A 17,264-nucleotide genomic window follows, 5' to 3' on the forward strand; every position below is an offset into this window, starting at 1 on the left:
CACTCCTCTGGTTCCTGGAGAAGGAACACTGAGGTTTGGAAAAGCATAGGCCCACAGCAGACAAGGTCTTCCCATCCTGCTTGCACCTGGCTAATGTATCCTTGACCTTAGCACTGAACACAGCTGATGGTTCGATAGGGGCATTTAAAAAGGAAGACTTGAAGGAGTCTGCGAGATCACAAATGCACATCCAGCAGTGGTGTCTCATGACTACACCTGCACCCACAGCTCTAGCCGCTCCTTTGGTTGCGTGGGACAGCAACCTCATGGAAGAATTGGATATGGACTCTAGGCTGGCAAGTTGGGAAGCAACTTTATCACGTGCTCCATCTGAAACTTGGCCTGCGAGGGTCCCGGAGAGTTCGGAGATAAGATCTTGCTAGAGCCTTGTAAAATGTGCCAAAAAGAGACCTGACTGCAAAGGTCATGGACGCATAAACTCGCTTCCCTAATGTGTCATTCACCCAGGACTCTCTTTGGGTGGGTGGACAGCAGGACTTTCTTCTGCAAGGTCCTTTTCTGTGGCTGCTGTCACCACCATAGCGTCTACTGGCAAACCTCTAGACCAATGGGGTTGATTCTCTGGAGGGGAGAGTACCTTGTCTGATCTCCTGGGGATGGCCTCAACGGTGTCCGGGTTCTTTCACTCCTGCTGAACAATGAGCTTAACCAACTCATCAGCAGGGGGGTGTCACCCAAGAAGTAGAGGAGCCAAGAGCGAAAGGCCTGCAGGAATATGGATTCCTCTGAAGGAGGATTGGAGGGCTTCCAGTCACCCCTCTGTTTCAAGATTTCCAAGATGTCTCGAAAGGAGACATTGTCAGGGGATGACTGTGGGGATCCTTCCCCATCATCGTAGTCCGTATCTTCTGGGAGGGACTCCTCTGGGGAGTCCATGTGATTCCTCTTATAAGAATGTTTCCAAGGAGGTTCTTCGGTGAGAGGATCTGAAGAAGACTCAGAAAGGGAAATACCCTGGACAGGGGTTTCCTGGGCCTTGTGCTCTCGGAGACCTGTGGGGTGGCCTTTGACAGCTGTGGCTCAGAAGAAACTGGAGTGATGACCAACATAGGAAGATTGCTAGAAGCAAGCACCCTGTCCATCACCCAGAATGTGGGCCCGCCCGAAGAGGAGTAGGAGCCCGGAACCGAAGAAGACAATATCGGAACCAAAGTCACACCCCGCTCCACATGGTCCATCACCGTGGACAGAGCCTCAAGAAAACTAGGGATGGTAGTCACTCTTGGTCCCGAAGACGGAACCGACAAAACAGTTGGAACCGTGACTGGAACCGGAGGTTCCATCCCCCAAGCATGGGATTGAGGAAGGGTGGGTTCCGACGGAACCAACACCCAAAGTGGCCTCGGAGCATCAGACACTCTCGTTGTTGGCACCGAGGCAGGAGGTCCTCTCGAAAAAGTCGTATATATGAGCCTTGGAACTGAGGGATCCAAGGGAGGAGAGTATGTAGGGGTCGCTGGTGTAATAGACCCAAAGCCCAGAGTGGGATGAGGTCTAGGAAAATTTGAAATTTCCCTGGCGGTCAGCAGCTGCTCAAAAAGGCTCACCATATCCATTTCTGAAAGGCTCCTGGTGGATCTTACCGATGCCCCTGAGGGGGAATCAGGCCGGTCCGAAAAGGGGCTGCAGGCTTGTCTGGCAAATGGGTCCACAGACGATGAGTACTGGATCCGTGGTGTATCACAGAATGGCACCAACGATTCCAGCTTAGAAACCGGCAACAAAGGAATGGTTGGAGCTAAGAACGGGTTCGGAGCCAAGGTCAAGAACGGCTCTGAAGTTGTCGGAACCGACATCGGAACAGAGATGGGTGAAGTCAGTGCTGAGATAGATGCAGACAAACTTGTCAGGACCAAGGTAGTAGTTGGCACCGTAGTTGTTGGGGCCGGGGCAGGTGCCGACGAGGCAACCTCGGTATGCATCACTGGAGCTGAACTCGGAGCCCAGGTGGTTGGAACCAAGGAGGCAGTAAGGGGCTCGGAGGAAGACTTATGGGCCTTGTGCTTATGCATTTTACCCCTGTCACCAGCCGGTGAAAAGGGATCCGTGTGAGGATGTTTCTTGTCCACAGAAGGTGGGGATGAGACCTCCATCGCAGAAATAGCCTCTGAAAAAGGTGAAGAAAGCAGGCCCTTCGGGATCAATTTATTACATCACTCATTCAGTGTCTGCTGACTGAAGCTGGCACAAATATTACATGGAGATTTTGCCGACAAATGCGGAAACCCCATACAGTACACACACTCTTCATGAAGGTCGCTATTCGGAAGTTTACCAGTGCAAGATGAGCAGTGTTTAAACCCCATAGTTCCCTTATTCTCAGACATAATAGCAAACACTCACACAAAAATGGAAAGAGTGAAAAAAAGAGAAACTACCAACAATGGTATTGGGATACCACAAGGGTAGAAGTGCCAATACTAACAATGGTACGAAAGGGATACCTGTGGGTAGAGCTGAGTGTAGAAAGATACCAAAGAACTAGTAACTAACCGGAAAAAAAATCCACAAAAACTTGTAAATTTAGAAAGATAAATCACTTAGGGTAGCGAGCTGGGTGTTAACTTTAATCGGCAACCCCTGCAGCTACCGTACCTTGGAGAGTATCTCCAGCTCTTTCAGGAGATCTCTTTATAGTCTTGTAAAATGGGTAAAATAGTTCAGTGATCAAAGGGAAAAGGTCGCTGAACTAAACATGTGTTTCCCATATCTATCCATGATCCTAGAATCCCTGTTAGGAGGATAGATAGATGAGGACATCTCAGACGTTTCCTTTTTGATGGCTGCCACTACCACCATGCCATCAACAGGCACTCCCTTAGTCAAAAAGGCTTTGTCCACTGGGGCAGAGATGAACTTATTTTGCTTCCGAGGGACAGGTTCCATGGCCTCCAGAGACTCCCACGCCTTACGAGAGATCAGCTCCATGAGCTCATCATAAGGGAGAGACACCCAAGAGGTGGAAGGTTGAGACCCAAAAGCCTTCAAGAGCACTGACTCGTCTTCAGTAGGGCTTTTGGACTGCCAACTGCCCCTCTGATTAAGGATATCTAATATCTCCGCAAAGGAGATATCTTCAGAGGGGGATCAAAGGGACCCTTCTGACTCATCCAAGTCAGTATCAGATGTCAAAGACTCCTGTGGGGAGTCCAAGTTCCTCCTCTTGCACAGTCTCTTCCTGGGTACCTCCTCAGTGGGGACATCTGGGGAGGTCTCAGAAGAGCAGTGAGCACCCTGTGGAGCTACTTGAGGCTCAGGGTCTCTACGCTTGGGTTGACCGGTAGAAGCAGGAGTGGACACAGGCACTTGAGGGGAGGAGGAAGCCAGACCTGATGCTGATGATGTCTTTGTAGACAGGACCCTCCTCATGGCATCCAACATACCATGGCTCCGACGAGAAGGGGTAGACTGATCCGAAGGGACTGTCCATTCCTCCCGCACTGAAGCCATGGGCTCTGAGTCCGAGGTAGGAGCCAAGCTCATCCGAGCCGAAGCCCCGAGAGGAAGAGTTGGCACTGACAAATCGGTACGACTATCCTCTCCAAACCCGACAGGAGAGTGTCGACTCCTAGAGTCCCCAGTCGGTGCCGAGGACGTCCGAGTAGATGGAAACGATAACACTGGAGCAGGTCTCAGCTCCACAGGCTCAACAACCATCAGGTTGGGCTCCTTCAGCTCTGAAAGTCCAGTACAGCTCAGAGGAGGAGCAGTCAAGTCCGGGTTAATGGTCTTCAGCTCCGACGAAGGCGTCAGAGCCGAGAACAATTTGGCAAGGCCTGGTGTCCGTAAAAGCTTCTGCACCAACCGGTCCATATCCAGATCTGAGAGGCAGACAGAAGACTTTGAGGAGTGCACCAAGGGTGCTGATTGGAGCTGAGGAGATGAGGGAATCTCAGAAACTGGCTCCAAAGCTGTGAGCTGGCTCTGAACAGAAGGGACAATCGGTTCCAAGGGCAGTGGAACTGATGACCCTACACCCTTCATTTGTTTAGCCTTTTTTGATGCTTTGGAGTCACCTGAAGACTTCGATGACTGAGGATTTACTAGCACCATCCTGGTCACCCAGTGCTTCCGAGAAAGGGTGCTGAAGTAAACCCTTATCCACTAATTTCCTCCTTCTCTCTAAAAGTACCCTGGAACAGATGGAGTAACAGATGCTACAAGAGTCCTGGAGGTGTAATGCCCCCAGACAATAAACACACTGAACATGCCAGTCAGTGACTGACATTTTTTGTTCACAATCCGGACATTTTTTGAAGCCAGATTTAGGATGTGGCTTCTCTTTCACATCAGACATCTCTATTATAAATTTAGACAAATGTAAACAATTGAAACAACACACTCAAGAAATTATCTAATAAACTACTAAGAATGTGGTTAAATAGAAGGCCAACTACTAGGCCAACTCTATGGAAAAAAAGCCAGCCAACACAGGGCACTTATCTAAAACTAAATCTAAGTCTAAAACTATATAGATTATATATATATATATATATATATAAACTATCCTAAAAAGAAAGTCAAGAAAAAAGTTTTTAAAACTTGCAAATAGCTGAATCTATCGAATAAAATTGGTCCGAGCTATCTGGAACACCAAGATCTGTGCTGCGGCAAACTAGATCTGAGGTAATTCCAGCAGTGCATCATGGGATAAGGGGCTTGGTCTTGGGCTACTGGCAAACCTTGAGCTTTGCTATCAGCCGTGTTCGGCTCCAAACCCATCAGTGAGAATAAACAGTGAGATTTAACAACTCCACATGAATTGTTTACTCTTGGTATATGAAATCAATTTCCAATGTACTCAAATATTTCTGGTACTTTACCTCATGTGAAAGAACAGTAAAACAATGTTACATAAAATGTTGTTTCTACATTAGCACTTAAACTATTGAAGCTGCAAAATTTATGACCATATACTTTAGAAGTGCAACTTCCATAAAACCAGATCAAAACTGTAGGTAATGTCTTGATTTGCAGATTCCGATAAGCAATTGCCATCCCCACTACACCATACATTATGTCCTGTGTATCTCTCTTTCACACACACACACACACACACACACACACACACACACACACACACACACACACACACACACACACACCTTTTGGATTGCTCAAAAGAGGCATTTAATTATTTATTTGCATTTATTCACCAGGTTAGTCTGACTTGGCATAATGATCCTTTTCCAGGGCAAGTCTGGTAAGCTAAGCTCCACAACAGGTGCAAACATTTTACAGATTTACAAAAAAATAAGATAAGAGATACACTACCTAACAAAAATATGTGCACTTTTACATAAGATATCCTGTGTTTTGGATAACATGAGCAGGATATAAGATAAATTTAGATGCATGTTATGAATATTTATACACGTATATAAAGCACAGGTGCATGCTATGAATATTTATACACTGTATATAAAGCACAGATGCATGCTATGAATATTTACACACTGTATATAAAGCACAGATGCATGCTATGAATATTTATACACTGTATATAAATATTTATACAATGTATTTAAAGCACAGATGCATGCTATGAATATTTATACACTGTATATAAATATTTATACACTGTATATAAAGCACCGATGCATGCTATGAATATTTATACACTGTATATAAAGCACAGATGCATGCTATGAATATTTACACACTGTATATAAAGCACAGATGCATGCTATGAATATTTATACACTGTATATAAATATTTATACAATGTATATGAAGCACAGATGCATGCTATGAATATTTACACACTGTATATAAAGCACCGATGCATGCTATGAATATTTATACACTGTATATAAATATTTATACAATGTATATAAAGCACCAATGCATGCTATGAATATTTATACACTGTATATAAAGCACAGATGCATGCTATGAATATTTATACACTATATATAAAGCACAGATGCATGCTATGAATATTTATACACTGTATATAAATATGTATACACTGTATATAAAGCACAGATGTATGCTATGAATATTTATACACTGTATATAAAGCACAGATGCATGCTATGCATATGTATGCACTACATATAAAGCACCAATGCATGTCATGAATACGTATGCACTACATATAAAGCACAGATGCATGCTATGAATATTTACACAGTGTATATAAAGCACTGATGCATGCTATGAATATTTATACACTGTATATAAAGCACATATGCATGCTATGAATATTTACACACTGTATATAAAACACAGATGCATGCTATGAATATTTATACACTGTATATAAATATTTATACAATGTATATAAAGCACAGATGCATGCTATGAATATTTACACACTGTATATAAAGCACCGATGCATGCTATGAATATTTATACACTGTATATAAATATTTATACAATGTATATAAAGCACCGATGCATGCTATGAATATTTATACACTGTATATAAAGCACAGATGCATGCTATGAATATTTATACACTGTATATAAAGCACAGATGCATGCTATGAATATTTATACACTGTATATAAATATTTATACACTGTATATAAAGCACAGATGCATGCTATGAATATTTATACACTGTATATAAAGCACAGATGCATGCTATGAATATGTATGCACTACATATAAAGCACCGATGCATGCTATGAATATTTATACACTGTATATAAAGCACAGATGCATGCTATGAATATTTATACACTGTATATAAATATGTATACACTGTATATAAAGCACAGATGCATGCTATGAATATTTATACACTTTATATAAAGCACAGATGCATGCTATGAATATGTATGCACTACATATAAAGCACCGATGCATGCTATGAATATTTATACACTGTATATAAAGCACAGATGCATGCTATGAATATGTATGCACTACATATAAAGCACCAATGCATGCTATGAATATGTATGCACTACATATAAAGCACCGATGCATGCTATGAATATTTATACACTGTATATAAAGCACAGATGCATGCTATGACTATTTATACACTGTATATAAAGCACAGATGCATGCTATGAATATTTATACACTGTATATAAAGCACAGATGCATGCTATGACTATTTATACACTGTATATAAAGCACAGATGCATGCTATGAATATTTATACACTTTATATAAAGCACAGATGCATGCTATGAATATGTATGCACTACATATAAAGCACCGATGCATGCTATGAATATTTATACACTGTATATAAAGCACAGATGCATGCTATGAATATTTATACACTATATATAAAGCACAGATGCATGCTATGAATATTTATACACTGTATATAAATATGTATACACTGTATATAAAGCACAGATGTATGCTATGAATATTTATACACTGTATATAAAGCACAGATGCATGCTATGAATATGTATGCACTACATATAAAGCACCAATGCATGTCATGAATACGTATGCACTACATATAAAGCACCGATGCATGCTATGAATATTTATACACTGTATATAAAGCACAGATGCATGCTATGAATATTTATACACTGTATATAAAGCACAGATGCATGCTATGAATATTTATACACTGTATATAAAGCACAGATGCATGCTATGAATATTTACACAGTGTATATAAAGCACTGATGCATGCTATGAATATTTATACACTGTATATAAAGCACAGATGCATGCTATGAATATTTACACACTGTATATAAAACACAGATGCATGCTATGAATATTTATACACTGTATATAAATATTTATACAATGTATATAAAGCACAGATGCATGCTATGAATATTTACACACTGTATATAAAGCACCGATGCATGCTATGAATATTTATACACTGTATATAAATATTTATACAATGTATATAAAGCACCGATGCATGCTATGAATATTTATACACTGTATATAAAGCACAGATGCATGCTATGAATATTTATACACTGTATATAAAGCACAGATGCATGCTATGAATATTTATACACTGTATATAAATATTTATACACTGTATATAAAGCACAGATGCATGCTATGAATATTTATACACTGTATATAAAGCACAGATGCATGCTATGAATATGTATGCACTACATATAAAGCACCGATGCATGCTATGAATATTTATACACTGTATATAAAGCACAGATGCATGCTATGAATATTTATACACTGTATATAAATATGTATACACTGTATATAAAGCACAGATGCATGCTATGAATATTTATACACTTTATATAAAGCACAGATGCATGCTATGAATATGTATGCACTACATATAAAGCACCGATGCATGCTATGAATATTTATACACTGTATATAAAGCACAGATGCATGCTATGAATATGTATGCACTACATATAAAGCACCAATGCATGCTATGAATATGTATGCACTACATATAAAGCACCGATGCATGCTATGAATATTTATACACTGTATATAAAGCACAGATGCATGCTATGACTATTTATACACTGTATATAAAGCACAGATGCATGCTATGAATATTTATACACTACATATAAAGCACAAATGTATGCTATGAATATTTATACACTGTATGTAAAGCACAGGTGCATGCTATGAATATGAATGCACTACATATAAAGCACCGATGCATGCTATGACTATTTATACACTGTATATAAAGCACAGATGCATGCTATGAATATTTATACACTGTATATAAAGCACAGATGCATGTTATGAATATTTATACACTACATATAAAGCACCAATACATGCTATGAATATTTATACACTGTATATAAAGCACCAATGCATGCTGTGAATATTTATACACTGTATATAAAGCACAGATGCATGCTATGAATATTTATACACTATATATAAAGCACATGAACATTTGTATACAAACTTTGATCACCAAAATAGCTTTGAAGCAGATTAAACATTTTATAAACAGCTGGTCATCAGACAGAGTGATACAAACTGGATTTGTACCAGTGAGGTGTATAATACTGGGAATACATACAGTATGTGCTAAATTTAAGAACCTTGGGGGAAGTGGGTGTCAGATAACCCTTCATGGAGCTGTTTAGTATCAGAGGATGAACAGATACAGTTCCCAATTTGCAGTCATCAGCACACTTGGTCAACCACACTTCCAGGATATCAGCTTGGATATTTGGGAACAAGTATGAATATGAAACAAGAGAGGGCTTAGCACAGATCTCTCTGACATCTCATTCATTACAATGTTACATCCAGAGAGCATACCAGCAACTTCCACAATCTGGTATCTGTTAGATAATCAACTTGCAAACTAAATGTGTGTCTAGTTTTTTCAATACTTCCAGCATGGGGAATGGTATCAAAAACACTGGTCAGATCAAGATAAGCAGTGTGCACAGATTGACTACTGTCCACAGCCTTATTAACTGTTTCAAAGCCCATCACCTAACCAGATTGTGTAGGGTCTAGTTCATTTAAGTTCTCTGCATCTGCATAAATGAGTCAATTTATGCAAGCCATAATCCAATCCATGGTTTTGCATATAAAGCTGATGACACTGATGGACCTATAATTACTTGGGTCTGTAGAGGAGCCACCTTGTAGAGGGCACTCAAAGTAGCTATTCTCCAGGCATCAGGCACAAACCCTGTAGACTGGTGGCTAAGGTTGAACAATTTAAGTAGAGTGTCAGATAGTGCATTCTTGGCACTGATAAGAATGCAACCTGGTATACTGTCTAGTCCCATGGAAATGTTTAGTTTTAGCCTTTGACAGAGATTACAAGACTTGTTCCAAGGTGATTTCAGGGGAAATTATATTTTCAGGGAGAGTGGGGGCAACATTTTGGGTAGGTGGGGTAAACTTTGCACTAAATGTGTCTGCTAATATATTGCCTATATTCTTGGGATCAGAGTGTGCAATATTATTATGAGTAAACTCAGTATATGGTTGGATATTACTCCTTAATTATTTGATATAGCTGACAAAGGATTTGTAGTTTCCTTTGCTATCTGTGGCATGGTCCATATCCTGCTTTATATTTTCTAATAGTGCTGTTAAGTTCCTTTCTGTCATGATTAAGTGTGGTCTTTCAGTAACGGGATGGACATTTCTCAAAAAATTTCATTATCATCATTCTTTTGTTCTGCAACAAATGTATACTGGAGTTCTACATGACAGGGTTATTTCTGAATTTACAATTATATTTAGGACAGATGGGTACTGTCTGTTCATATACGTCTGTTTAGATGTTGGTAAAGCTTTGAGGTGAATGTGGCAGCCCCCTCAGTTGAGTCAACTTACAAGGGATTCTTGGGAATTTTTCAAATGTCTTTTACAAGCTGAAGTAAGCTTGCCCTGTAGAAGTCCTTAGAGACTGTCTCATTTGTTGATGGTGTAGTACAACCAGACCTGATAGAGAAGATGACCAATTTATGGTCAGATTTAAGCAGGGATGAAGAGATGCATGGTGGGATACAAGCAGGAGCCAGGTTGGTGAGGACCAGGGCAAAAATGCTAGAGCCTCTAGCGGGTAGTTTTACAATTTATTCCAGTGCATAGGTATTAAAAAATATATAGGAAATACTGACTATAAGTACTTTTACAGGTGTAAATGTGCCAGTCAATGCTTGGGGTAATCAAAGTCACCTAACAAGAAGGTACTTATTTAATATTTAATACCTCAATTGGGTTAAGGTAATTTCCATGATCTTCAGGACACACTGATAGGGATTTGTAACTAGCAATGAAGTAACAGTTTCATTTGTTAAGGGTGATATGGATTTCCAGAAGCTCCAATTTAGGGCCATGGGTAATTTGATGTAAGGTAATGTTTTTTCTAAAAAAAAAAAAAAAAATATGCAGATATTCCCCCACAGTTATCCAAGGGTCTATAGACATGATAGGCATTAAACCTCAGTATAGAGGGAGTGCTGCCATTGCACTGAAATCTTCTCTCAGTAACTACACAAATATGAATGTGTATGAGTTGCAGGAGAGCCGCAAGTTCTGTCATCTTTCAATTTAGACTCCTAGCGTTGAGAGGTACCACCATGTTGTTGTCCAAATTTGAGTTTTGAGTCTGTTATGTAGCAATGTTAAGCAAGGGTAATTCTGCTAAAAAAGACACTATGGGGCAGCAAAGGATTTAGCCAGTATGCAGAAGCCCTAGTGTAAGAGTTGTAAAAACCATGTGTGGCAAAATAGGAAGTCAGCCTACATTGCTCGAAGTCCCCTTTTCAAATAAAAAAAATAACAGTACATAAATATATAATAAATGCAAGTGACAAGATTTTGAAGTGAATACATAAACTTTACTTAACCAATAAAGCTAACGTTGCAGATACCAATGTCTCACAAAACTATGGTAAGACTAGACAAGATAAAGAGCTAAAAAGTTCCCTGTTTTCAGTCTCAAATATTTATACATTTCATTTCTGGTTGGAAACCCCATGGATAATTAGATTACATCCACAATTTTTTGGTCATCAGATTGCCCAGGGATAATTGAATTGCATAAATTCCTTTCCACAGAAATAGATGCGATTATATCCAAGCAGCTTACATTAGATACTTTCCCACAGAAAAAAAATAACTAAAACAGTTTTATACATAAAATAGAAACATTTCTCAGAAGCAAGGGCTTAATTACATTACCTTCTTCCACATCCAGAAAACGACAGACTAACAGCAATCATGATCTTATATAAATCTCTTAACTCAGCAGCATAGCTTGAGAGGTGTGAAGGGGCAGCTGCCCCTGGTGTAAAGTGTTAGACAGCACAATCAGCCATCCATCATTCATGTCTATATCAGAAGATCGCTCGCTAAAAATAGCGAACGCTCTTTTATCGAACTTAAAAACACGAAACCTTAAAATGTCAAAGGAACAGATCTGGGAATTTTTTCCCAGGGAAAAAAAAAATCGCTGATCCAAAAAAAAAATGTACAGGCAAAATAAAGTGGGGGGCTTTGCTCACCACACCCATCCTAACTTAAATATACCAACTGCAAGATCAGACCACAGTGGAGAAAACAGCAAAGTCTGGAGAATGGCCAATCAATTTTTTTTCCCTGGGGGAAAAAAAATCGATGTTCCGTGCCTTCAACATTTTCAAGTTTCACGTTTTAAAGTTCGATAAAAGAGCATTTGCTAATTTAAGCATTCACTGTTCTGATAGGAACCCCATCATTCCGATTGCTCTTTAGTTCAATACCATTTTTAAAGGCTGGTATTGTATTTGTGGCAAACCTGAGAGATGTAGCGCTCCATGTGTGGTCTAAACTGTAATAACTGTTTGCTACATTGTAGCAAGCAGTTTGCTACACTTTAAAAATAAAAAAAATGAAATTAAACCTGAGCACTGTATCTCTCCATGCAGGATACAAAATGTTGCAAGAAGTTACAGTCTAAAAGAAGAAAGTTTTTTTTTTTTTTTTTTTTTTGTTAACTCAAACCTGAGCACTATTGTGTCCATGAAGGCAAGGTATAAACTGTAGCAACTGTTTGCTATATTTTTAGCAAGCAGACTGCTACAGTTTAAAAGTAAAACTTTTTTTAACTAAATCATGAGTGCCATAGTGCTCTGTGTACACAAGGTATAAACTGGAGACTTGCTTTCTACATTTGTAGCAAGCAGTTTACAACAGTTTAAAAGAAGAAATTATTTTTTTAATCACTTAAATGTGAGGAAGGAGGATCAAGGGCAGGGCTCAGAAACGGGACTTAAATGGCTGGGGCAAGAGGGAGGGAGAACATGCCGTGCCTCTAGCCACCTTGGTCAGTGTGCCAGTAGAAGGAATGAACATTCAGCCAGCTACACTTCTGACTTAACTGTTTGCATATTAATGTCTGGCTCCTTTCAGAGATCTAATCAGCTCCTTCTTCAAAATACTCTGCAACTGCATTTTACAACTTGCTATTTTCCTGAAGTAAGAAATTACAAATTTCTACTATTGCTACTGAAAATGGACATATATCCAGCTAGACTAGCCCGGTTAACAAATGTAAAATAAATAAAGAAATTACATTTGAGTTGTAAGTTTCATGCACTTCTGTTCCTTCATCTCCTTTCCCACATTTAAAGAAAAAAGTTACAAAGTCACAAGCATTTTGATTACAAAACTGAAATCTAAGCCAATGCACAGAAGTTTAATTACAGATTACAGGAAAGCAAAACAGTTAGCATATAAAATTAACTGGAGTGAGGTGTTCAGTGGAAAACTGCAGATGGAATGTGGAAAGTTTTGAAAGAGAAATTGAGTGCAAAAGTAAAAAAAATGTTTAACATCAGGATCTAGGCATGCAACATCAGGGGGGTATATTTCCATAAGAACAAGAAACCTGATTAAGGTGAGAGACAAAAAAATATAAGAAATGTAAGAGAGGTCGAACTACAACTTTGAAAACTGAAATAAACAAGCTGGACAAACAGATTAAGAACAGTGTTAGACAAGATCAAGAAAAATTTGAAGAAAATTTATATAAAGATATTCAGCATAATAGGAAACCTTTTTATAGATACACAAGATGTAGAAGGAGTAAAGATACACAAAATTATAAACTGTGTGCAGATTCTAAAATGTATTCTCAGACACAACAGATTATAGATATATTTACAAAATCGTATGCAAAACAGTTTGGCTCCACAAAAGGGTTGGTAAGGTGTCTTAGTGACATCCAGGTAACCCCAGATACTGGAATCACATTAGATTATATTTAAAAAGAACTGTGCAAACTGGATCCAAATAAAGCACAAGGAGGAGACGGAATAAATAACAATGACCTGAGAACACTTCAGTAAGAACTTACACTGCCATTATATCTACTATTTGTTGGGTATGGCTAAGTCCATGCAGTTGTACAGGTGCTTATATACTGCACTGGCATACTGTTCAGCATAGTTATCTACATTCTCTGAGGGACGTGGTGCTGTGAAGCTACTGATAACTCTCCCTTAGTCTGTTTATGGCTGGGGGGGGGGGTGGATGTTGGATGGGATAGAAACTTCGAATGAGACAGACCGATGGTCTGATCTCAGCAGGGAAGAACTTAACTGTGCAGCGGTCACCCATGTTGATGAGAACAAAGTCGAGAATGTTCTCCTCCCTTGTGGGGGATAACAGAAACTGGTCTAGTGAGTTAGAACTGATAAAGTCAAGGAATCGTTGGGTGGGTGCATTAGAGCAGGAATAGTTCACCCAGTCTATGATGGGGTAGTTGAAGTCACCAAGGATCAGAGTGTTGGGGGTACCTTGATGGAGTCGAGTAGGTCCAGGTAGGAGGTGAGGGTGTCCTGAATCTTGGAGGGGGGGGTCTATAGCTGGCTATAACTTGGATGGGTGTCTAGCCAATTATCAGCTGCACCTGAAGTAATTCTAGTGCAGCATGTTGGCAAACCAGTCTGGAGGTGTGTTTGTCTTTAATGAAAATAGAGGCTCCACCACCCTTAGTCTTTCTGACCTCTTTTTGAGGTCAGAATGTGTGGAATGAGATATAACCTGGTAAGGCAGGGGTGCTGTATGCAGCCTTGAACCAAGTTTCTGTGACTACACAGATGTCAGCATCTTCCAGTGCAAGGAGAGCCTCCAGTGAGTGCATTTTCAGGTTAAAGCTCCTAGAGTTAAGGAGCATGACCTTCAGTTTGCTTTTTGACAGATCTTTTATGTTGGAAGGTTTGTTTTTGGGACATTGCCTAAAAAAGGCAGAATGGGGGAGGCAAGAGCCTTGGCCAGAATCCTGAATCCCAGTGGTGAATAGTGGAAGGGTATCTCTGGCAAAGCATCGAGGCCTGTCAACCATGTCATCCCAGGCACACAGATACCCCTTGGAATGACATCAGAAACTAAGCCAATTGTTGAAGTCAATTATTTTGTGTTGGTATTGCAGTGTCATTCCTGAAGGTAGGATGCTACTTAGGGATAGGGTCAAACCTGCCTGGGAGATGCACTCTGAGAGCTCAATCATGTCTCTCCATATAGTCTAGGGAGATACATCTCAAGTCATTCATGCCAACATGGACAATGACAGAGTCATACTTGTACCTGTTGTGGAGACTTAAGTGCATATGTAATGTGGCGGATTCTGGCACCTGACAGATAACTGACTGTGATCTTCTTGTTGAGCCTGGTAAGGGGGACATCGTTATGTCTCACAGTTGATTCACCAATGACTAGTATGTTTGGTTTATCGTTATGCCTTATGGCCTGTGCTTGAGAGACATTGGTGTGTTGTCTGCTGTCTGTGATGTGGAATATTTGTATGTATATATACATGTGTATATTTGTATGTTTTGGAGATTTCTGCTGTTAAGTTTTTATTGAGGACCTCTGCATAGGTGGGTGTGTTGTGCTTGACTATGTAATGTGGGTGGTGTGGTGTTTGTGCTGGCAATTTCCTCTGTCAAGAGTTGTGGCGCAAGAGAGCATGGATTCCAAGTTACTGCTAGAGATGCATTTCTTGCAAGCAGAATCACTATACTAGGAGAAGAGGGTTGTCTGTGCACATGAGGCAGTTGCTACACTGTCTCAGTATGCCCATGTTGACCAGGCTGGCAGGAGAAACTGATGGGAATTGTCTAGACATAATGTTCTGAAACTTGGATGGACATATGGAAAGAGGGTTTTGATAAGGGTTTGTCCACAAGAGTATAGACCACAAAAGCCTTCTTAAATGCAAAATAATTTACCTGAAGTCCAAGTGCTAAAACCAAAACTAAGAGACTTAAAATAACAGACAAATATAATCAGGGTACTAATGAACAGTAATAAATCCATCAGAATAAAAGCACTTAGACACTTAAGAGCAAGCCACAAGGCAAAATAAGGTAAAGTAGGAAGAACACAATTACAGTAAAAGTAGTTGAATAAAGTATATTTTTTTAGTGGAGAGGGAAGAAACAGAAGATAATTCAAGATTAAGAAACTAAGGGGACTGTCCTTCCCAAATGATCTCACTGTACTCAGGAGAGTGAGCAAATGAGATGGGACTGGGGGAGTGTCCAAAATTAAATTTGGGAACTGTGTGTTAGTTGGTTTGGGCTTCTCTGCATCATCCATTTTCTATAGACAGAGGGTTATATTACTTGGATAGTTGCATACACACAAGGGACCTATCTAACTCTCTCTGACCTAAATATCTTTTCATTTCTAATCTGACTTCATCTACCATGCTCACTTTTCCTACTCTAATCCTTACCCCCCCTACATCTGTCCTAATCCTCATTCTACTTCCTTTGTATCACACCTCCTCTTATACCAGGGTATACCTCCTCCTCCACACCGCCACCTCACAAATCACTTCTACAATATCTCTGCCTCTTTATCTCCCTCTGACCCCATCCTTCTCTTAAAAGGAAAACTCTTCTGAATCCCTACTAATTTCTACAAATCCAAACCCACCCCCTACCATCCATTCCTAACCAAACACAATCATCACAGACTTATTCCCCTTCTCTCTTCCCACTGCTTAGCAGGCGACATTCATCCCAACCCAGGACCAAACATTTCTCTAACAAACGACCCTAGCTCCAACAACAAATCCACCAGTAAATACCTTAAATTCCTCACCATCAATGCCCATGCTTAGCAAATAAGCTTACCCTCTTTCATGCCTGGCTCAATCATAATATACCTGACATTGTAGCCATCTCTGAAACCTGGTTAAAACCACACATAACCAACTCCGAATTTCTTCCCCCCAGCTATCAATCTCTGCGATCCGACCGCCTAAGTAATAGAGGTGGTGGTGTAGCTATAATCTACTCCAATCATTTGTCCATCACTCCCTACCCTAACCCTACCCCTTCCTTTAATAATGCTGAACCCTACCCTAACCCTACCCCTTCCTTTAATAATGCTGAACCCTACCCTAACCCTACCCCTTCCTTTAATAATGCTGAACCCTACCCTAACCCTACCCCTTCCTTTAATAATGCTGAACCCTACCCTAACCCTATCCCTTCCTTTAATAATGCTGAACCCTACCCTAACCCTACACCTTCCTTTAATAATGCTGAACCCTACTCTAACCCTACCCCTTCCTTTAATAATGCTGAACCCTACCCTAACCCTACCCCTTCCTTTAATAATGCTGAACCCTACCCTAACCCTACCCCTTCCTTTAATAATGCTGAACCCTAGCCTAACCCTACCCCTTCCTTTAATAATGCTGAACCCTACCCTGACCCTACCCCTTCCTTTAATAATGCTGAACCCTACCCTAACCCTACACCTTCCTTTAATAATACTGAACCCTACTCTAACCCTACCCCTTCCTTTAATAATGC

Source organism: Protopterus annectens, chromosome 12.part0 (assembly GCF_019279795.1).
Source record: "Protopterus annectens isolate FY-2018-M chromosome 12.part0, PAN1.0, whole genome shotgun sequence".
Taxonomy (NCBI): Eukaryota; Metazoa; Chordata; order Ceratodontiformes; family Protopteridae; genus Protopterus; species Protopterus annectens.